The following is a 7,973-nucleotide window of genomic DNA, read 5'->3' as shown; positions in this document are numbered from 1 at the left end:
AAAACGGCAGTGTGTTTTAGCAGCTTAAAATTGTCAAGATCAGAACAATCAGTTATAAAAACATAATAACTACAGTTAAAGGGAAGTTTGAAATTTAATTAAGTAAATTTAAGAACAGGGCACTGAAATAATTAGAACATCTAAGCAATCTAAGCAAGCATAAATGGAAAAAGAAATCAGCGAAATATCCAAAACAGTGATGAAGACATTTTAAAGTAAGTTTGTCAATTTGGGAAATATGTTTATTTGTTTTCTTTCTGACAATTAGATAAGGAGAAAGATAGCACTATTCTGCCTGAACAGTAAATATAAAGCTCACATCAGCATAGGGTTAGCTTAGCTTAGTATAAACTGGAAACTGGGAAACAGCTAACCCGTCCTTGTTGACTCTAACCCTAATCTAACTCTAATCTATCTGATGGCACGTCAATTAACACTTATTTTTAAATACCTTATATATAAATCTTGTTCCTGCCATGCTAAAACCAAAATGTAAAAATGTCACATTGTGGTTTCCCGGTGGGTTCTACAGGAAGTGACTGAGCCTTGCAAAAAATAGTCCCAGTAAAACCACACCGTGTATGTTTTTATACTTCTGTCTTTGCACAGATTAAGCAAAGGAGTTTTGCAATTGCAGAGCCTTAAGTTACCTCAAACAGACACAGGCTAGCTGTTTCCCACAGTGTCAGTTATGTATGTTAAGTATTTAGTGTACGGACATGAGCATTTCAATCCGCTCATCTATCGCTCAGCAAGAAAGCACATTTGCATGTTTCCCATAATCTCAAACTACACATTTAAACTTAATTGAACTTTGTGAGCCATTTGTAGGCCTTCGTGCTTAAACTATATAAGTGGCTTGTTATGTTTCTGTGGCTGTATGTGTGTGGATGTATATGTGTGTGTGTGTGTGACAGAGAAAGGGCAAGGCAGGCTGTGCTCAGACCAGTCCAGTAATTATACTGTCTTTATATAGCTGTGGTCTGAGACTCATGGACGGAGGAAAACATCTGCTGGGCTCCCCAGTTATGAGAATCCTACATGAACTCGAAACGGTTCAATAGCGAGCGATTGCTCATGCAGCTTGCAGAAACACTGTTTATCATGTAATACTGTATTATTGCTAGATGTACTGTATATGTATATACATAATTAACACTGTTGGCTTTACAAGGCCAAAAGTACAAAAAAAGTAGAGTTCAAACAAATCTAAGCTCAAAATAATGCCACTCAGTCAGCTGTTTAAACATCTGATCTATTACATCAGAGTTCAGAGTTCTTTATTGTCTCTTGAGGGGACGTTTGATTCGCAGTTGGAGGTACAAAAAACAACAACAGTATAAACAAGGCGCAAAACATCAAAACATCCTAGCAGACCACAACCGACAGATAGATTGAGAACAATTTCAACACTTGAAAAGTACATGGTGTAAAATGAAATTCACTGGGATTGTCTGGGAAAGTGATTTCTAATATAAAACATGCTGTGAGCATGTTTATATGAGTTGGATTGGGAACCGGAGGGTCGCTGGTTCAAGTCCCCATATGGACCAAAGTATGGTGGTGGACTGGTAGCTGGAGAGGTGCCAGTTCACCTCCTGGGCACTGCCAAGGTGCTCTTGAGCAAGGCACTGAACCCCAACTGCTCGGGGTGCCTTTCCATGAGCAGCTCCCTCACTCTGACACCTCTCCATTTAGTGCATGTATAGGTATATACAGTATAAGCATGTATGTGTAATTCAGACCTGTGTGTAATAACAACAGAGTGTAAGTTGTAATTTCCCCTTGCAGGATTAACAAAGTATACATTATTATTGTTACATTATTATCCACCTTAAGTAACAGTTCTTGGGAAGAAATGTTTGCAAAAAAAATCAAGTTTCCATTCATGCCTGTGTTTGTTAAGTGGAAAATCCTAACACAATCTGCAAACATTTAGTAAGTAACAATCCTGCCAAAAACCACTTTAATTTTAGTTTTTGGTCCAATGCTTTCGGTCCTGTATAATAGGCTTCGTATGAGAAGAGGTGTGTTATGCACATTCATGCAGATATTTCCACCCACAAGGACAGTGGCTAAAAGCTGAACAATAGTTTTCTTATGATCAAAATGATTTACACCAAAGACCTTTAATGTCTATGATTATTTTCTCAGAGCAGCTGATTTCCACTGGCCGACCCAGCGGGGCTAGATTTATACCTTTATAACATTTTTGTCTGACATTTCCTTTGCCTTTCAAAGATCTGCTTTAACATCTCCTCCTTAACTGACTGCAGCTACACACCTAGACAATAACAGATCAATCAGGATAGTGCTTGCCTGACTAAATGGAAATAAGACGTTTAAGGACGCAATCTTTAGTCCAAGCCATTTTTGAAGAACGTATTTTGCTGTAGTTTTGTCTTTGGATTGCATCAGCTTTTGGTTCACACTTTAAGGCACATTAGACCACACATTATAACTACAATAAACTACACAAATATTTCTGTTCCAAATTAATTTTTTATGTTTTTAAATTGTTAAGTTTGGTTATTTTTTCTTTAAAGTGATACTAAAAAAAGAAAGTAAAGAATTCAGAAACTAACAGCAAGTGACAAAGAAAGGACTTATACAAAAGTAGATATATGGTTTGCCTACAGGATGGAGTTCAAAGGAATATTCCAGTGTTTTGCTGAGTTATCAAAAACTAAAACATCTGTGTAAATATACTTTTGGTGTCCAGGTAACTTGAGTTGAAATTCCTCACCTCACGTCAGCCTCACATTCTGTGATTTAAGGCTAGGCTTAGACATGTCTTATGCAAATGTATTGTACATTTTGGTAGTGTGCCAGCCTACAAGCATCTTGTCAGCCTCTTACACAGTGTGCCTGCATCAAGCATTTGTGCTGTTTTATCATTTGTTTAGCTTTTGGCAGGCGAGAGATGAAATGTACACAAAGCGAGGGACTTAGAATGCAAGATCCCAACTGCTCTCTGAAGACTTTTAACAAAAGCTGTCTTTTAGAGCAGTTGTGTGGGGTCAATAATAAGTAGCCCAGTATGGCTTTGACTGTAGTTCACACCAAACATTGGCTTGAATTCTCTCTTTGTGTAGACATTGATCTTTTCATTTACACAAACATGTATTAGTTATAAATGGCTGATTTGTTAAGGTCCCGGCATTTCTTGATGGCATGACCCCATCCCACTGTGGGAATGCATGGTCTTAGAGTGTTTACCCTGGCTAACCCGCTATCTCTAAAGGCCGAGCCTCAGAATGTGTGATTTTAAAAAAGCTTCCATTTGTAGTCCAGAATCAGCACAAGATGCTATCTGACATACAGATGGGTACACAGCCCAGAGACCAGGCACCACTGAGACTTTTCAGCAGCTGTTTATAACAATGCCTCTGGATCCTGTTGCACCAAATCCAAATGACTGACATGGCTAAATGACTTTAAGGCATTCTCGGGCTTTAATGCCAGATCTCTTACATCAGCATCTAATCCCCTCTGCATTCATGGAATCAGTCATTGGCTCTTTTTCAGGTATTTACCTTCATTCTGATACAGTCAAGTTGAGGGTTGGAAATGAAATTGAAAGGCAGGAAGAATCATATTAGTGGCACAAGGAAAAGAAGAAGAGGAAAACATTATAATCAGTGTGAGAGTCCTGGCTGCCTTATCTGCTCCATGTGTTGGGACATTCAGGAGATTAAGAAGAATCTTGGAGCCATCGTAGCTGAAGAGATTTTCTTAAAGTGAAGTGAAGCCATAAATGAGAGCTAAGCATATCCCCGGAGAAAAATCCCTGCAAAAACCACACTTTATATGCGGCCCGGTTTACGCAACCACAACTCCAAACCTGCAGGGACCAGTTGAAAGTGAGACAGTATGACAGGGCTTCTTTCTATGCCTTGCTCCATCTTCATAGAATGTATAGAAGACTGCAAATCTGTCAGCACTTATTCCAGGTAGCTTCAGTCTTTTTCCTTTGACCTTTTCGTGCTTTGTCAAATACGACCACTCACTACATACTCACCTTATCCTGGACTCCGATGAAGGAAGTTGCATCTGTGTGATACCTTGAACACAGACGACAAGGTGAATTCCAAAGTTAAAAACATCAGGCAGGAATGTCAGGAACGAGGGATATGACAGGAATCACATTACACATATTCGACAATGGTTACATTACTGGAATGAACACTGTGAAGCATTCGCTCCCTCGCATGAGTACAGAAAAGTAATACTGTTGTCTTTATCATTTGTTAAATCAATTGTAAAAACCTATCATGCTTTAGTGTTTAGGTGACTAGATGAAATGTACAACTGTCCAGTTAGCGTTAGCGTCAGCAGAGAAAGTCAAAGGTTATGCAGAGAATAACATTAGTGAACTTCCAATGGTCCACTTGCTTGAACTTAAAAATTGATGGCTGTTTCTTCCTGCACATTAAAGTTGCATTATGAGGCTCCATACAAAATATTTCACATTTGGGTCAGATCGGTTTTTGTTATTACTACTATTGCATAAGGAAAGTTTAACTGAGGCATTCAGACACCAACTATTTGTTTTTGAGTTCAACTCGCTCCAAAGCTAATCCCTGTCACTCTCTCACTCGCTCTACCACACACTCCCCATGCATACACAAATACCAGCTTTGCTATTCTCTAAAAAGAGATATGACAGAACAACACAGAAACACCAGCGCACAAGTAGAAATCCTCACTTACTGCATAGAGTCTATACGTACTAATATAAACCAGCCTTTAATAGTTAAAGCTGTCCTATGTAGTTTGGGCTAAACAGCGGCCACTGTGGCCACAATAGACAATTACAAGATCGCAGAAAATACTAATCTATCTATCTAAAGTTTGCTAACATTATCTGACTTTAAGCTACTAGTCATACCAGACCAAGTAAGGCAGCCCTGAGTGTTGAATTGAACAAGGGTGGGTTTTATTGCTTATAAATTCAACTTTTAATTTATAAGAGGACAATTGTGTCATTCATTCTTTCAAAAGTTACATAGTCTCACTTTAAAGAAAAAAAATGAAATACGATTTTACTGTTAAGTTGTGCCAGCAAACTCTAAAAAAAGACATTTATTTCCCTCATAAATGACCTTTCAGTCTTGCCAGCTGTACGCCCGGGATCACAGTCTGCATTTCAATCTGTTCTGTCTCTCATCAAACACACCAATGTGTGTGACGTTGAGCTTTCCCATACATCTTGCATCCATGACAGGATCTATATATTCTTCTAAGCCAGCAAGCTTAGACAACCATGGTTACACAGTAAATGGACCATGAATTTAAGAACTGTTTTCACAGTTCCATTGTGGATTGTTTCCTACGAAAAGTAATAAAGCAAAGCATCTGCCTGAAATGCCAGCAGGAGCTTAATGATTTCGAACAGTGGCCAGTGGAAAAATAAGTGTTTCCTTTTCCTGCTCTGATCAGCTAGTCAGGGCCAAGTTAGTGAAATAGTTCAGTGTTTGTGTCAAATCTTTATTTTTACTGAGCCGAATGACTAAAATATTGTTGGATGTAAAAATTTGTAATTTAGTTAAACTAATTAAAAAGACAACATTCTGTCGTGTGATCAGCTAACATGACATTTACATGACATTATCTGCGTAGGACTGTGAATTATTACATTCCACACAGTGACATGTCACTCATTACAAGTTTTCACTGAGCAAATACATGCTTACCCCAAAGCTGACAACACCATTAAAGTCTTTATCAGATCTGGCTCTGGGGCTTCTTTGGGATTTACACATCTTAAAAACAGCTGTTTATGTTTGTTGGGGGGGTGGATATACTTTCACAGGTGCACAGTGAAAACATGCATCATGAAACTAGCTTGCTGACATATAATGACTGGGTAATAGGTGATGACGCAGCGTTAAGCGGTAAACACCCATCTGGAACGCTGAAGAGAGCGACTGCGTCCACTGATGCAGACTCTCATTATGGGCTTGGCAGGGCTGGCTGGCAGGGCTGGCTGGCAGGGTAACTGATAGTTACCCTGCCTTGGATGTGAAGGCTGGCATTATCCTTGTGTGTGCATGTTAAGCGTGCATGTGGAGGTGTAGGGCGGGGCTGGGGAATACACAGGTGGCCCACATAATCTCTGATAACAGACACTTTCCCTCTATGCAGAGGACACCTTTAGGGATCTCACTGCTGGGAGACATGTTAGTTTAATGGCACAATTAGTGTAAGGCTGAAACTCCTCCACTTATGACTGCATGATGTCAAATCATAACCTAATATAACCTTACTGACTCAAATGCATTAAAGGTGCTCTTCACATATTTTACACATGAAAGTTAATTTACCCGTCATAGGGAGTATGACTCAGCCAGTTAAAACAGTTGTATAATGTCTCCTGTGGTTCTACAGGAAGATTTGTTCTGAAAAAAATAACTCTGACAAAGTCATCAGGCACAGAGTGTCTAACAAAATATGCTATTCGGTTACATCATTCAGTTGCTGCTATGTGTGGAGCTGGAGCCCTTGAGGCTGAAAGCCAGGCTATCTCTGCTTCTACTGTATCAATCTTGACCACTCTTTTTAAATCTGTTTATGAAAGCACACCACTAAAATCACTGGAGGACCCATTTAAGGCCTCTTTTAGGAAATGCACATGTAAATTCATGTTTCTCTTGCATTTACACCAAGGGTTGTGTTTGCTCTCTGTGATGATTCGTTGACAGCCATAGTTACTGTGGTAACAGAAAGTACAGTTTAATACGACAGCAAAAAGTCCCTGAGCAACTGCTGTGTCAGAAATACAACAGGGGAGCAGCTGGTGTATCGGTTTACTGTGCAGCCAAACAAACGCACGCCATTTTAATCAGCATTATTATTTTTAATGCTAACTATGCTGACAAATACAGGGCTTAAAGTATTCTGGCACCGGCTCCGGCGGTTAGGAAAAATAAATAAATAAATTTGGGAACTTGCATGCGGTTTAATATTTTTGAGTCAATTGATTTTACCTACCAATCTATGAGAGGAACGCAACTCTAACTTACGCAGAACTTAAACTCGGACCTGGTGCCAGATTTGTGGGGTATGACTATTTTTAGACAATAAATAAATTAAAAAGTCCACATGGGATTTGTCTTTGATGTGCTAAGTTTAACCAATCATAAAACTTCCACCTACCAATGAAACGAGTTCTAGCTAATCAGATGTAAATTAGGGCGGGTCCATGCCGAAAAGCGAGAGTGCGATGTGTGGTCTCCTTGGTAGCTTTAGTTGAAAAAGGAGTTAAAAATAAATGGCGCTGGGCATGAATAGAGGACAAGAGGAAAAGGGTGGAGACGGGAAACCGTTTAGCACTCTGTGCCTCAAATTGAGCACCCGGCTGCAGCGTATGTTCAAGAAAGATACTCACTGTACGGCAGCAGCGGTAAGAAAGTGCTTGCTAGTCCTTAGATGCTAGTCACAAAGCTTCGCTCCGTGCACTCTGTCATACGAGTACGTTAGTTAGTTAGTTAGTACCGTGTTTGTTATAAAAACAATACGTGTGTGCACGTCCATGGCAAAACACAATTTGTCATTAGCGATGGCCACTGTGTAAACTATATCTAAAGCTCAAACTGCCTTCACAAAGCTGTCTGCTGGAATCAGCATGGCCGTTATTAACTCGTCCCAGAGTTTAGACGTCTAGCTATATGAAAAGCTACACAAAGCAAAGTTTTTAATAAATGTACATGAAGAAACTAATGCCAACATTGACAAAATCATGAATGTACTAATTCCCTTTTTTGACGATGACCTGGCCAAAGTAACAGCATCTGGAAAGTTTTGTTTTCACAATGATTCAGTGTAGGATTATGACATTATTGCAATATGAAAATCTACATTGACTCTTATTTAATATGGTTGGAAGAAGTAAAAATGTGTCCAAAACTTTTTACTTATAACAAATGATGACTTATATTGTTGTGTAATGTAAAAAGGACTTTAACTGTTTT

The sequence above is a fragment of the Etheostoma spectabile genome, chromosome 14 (genome assembly GCF_008692095.1).
Source record: "Etheostoma spectabile isolate EspeVRDwgs_2016 chromosome 14, UIUC_Espe_1.0, whole genome shotgun sequence".
In the NCBI taxonomy this organism is placed as follows: domain Eukaryota; kingdom Metazoa; phylum Chordata; class Actinopteri; order Perciformes; family Percidae; genus Etheostoma; species Etheostoma spectabile.
Note: the sequence above shows the minus strand (reverse complement) of the source record.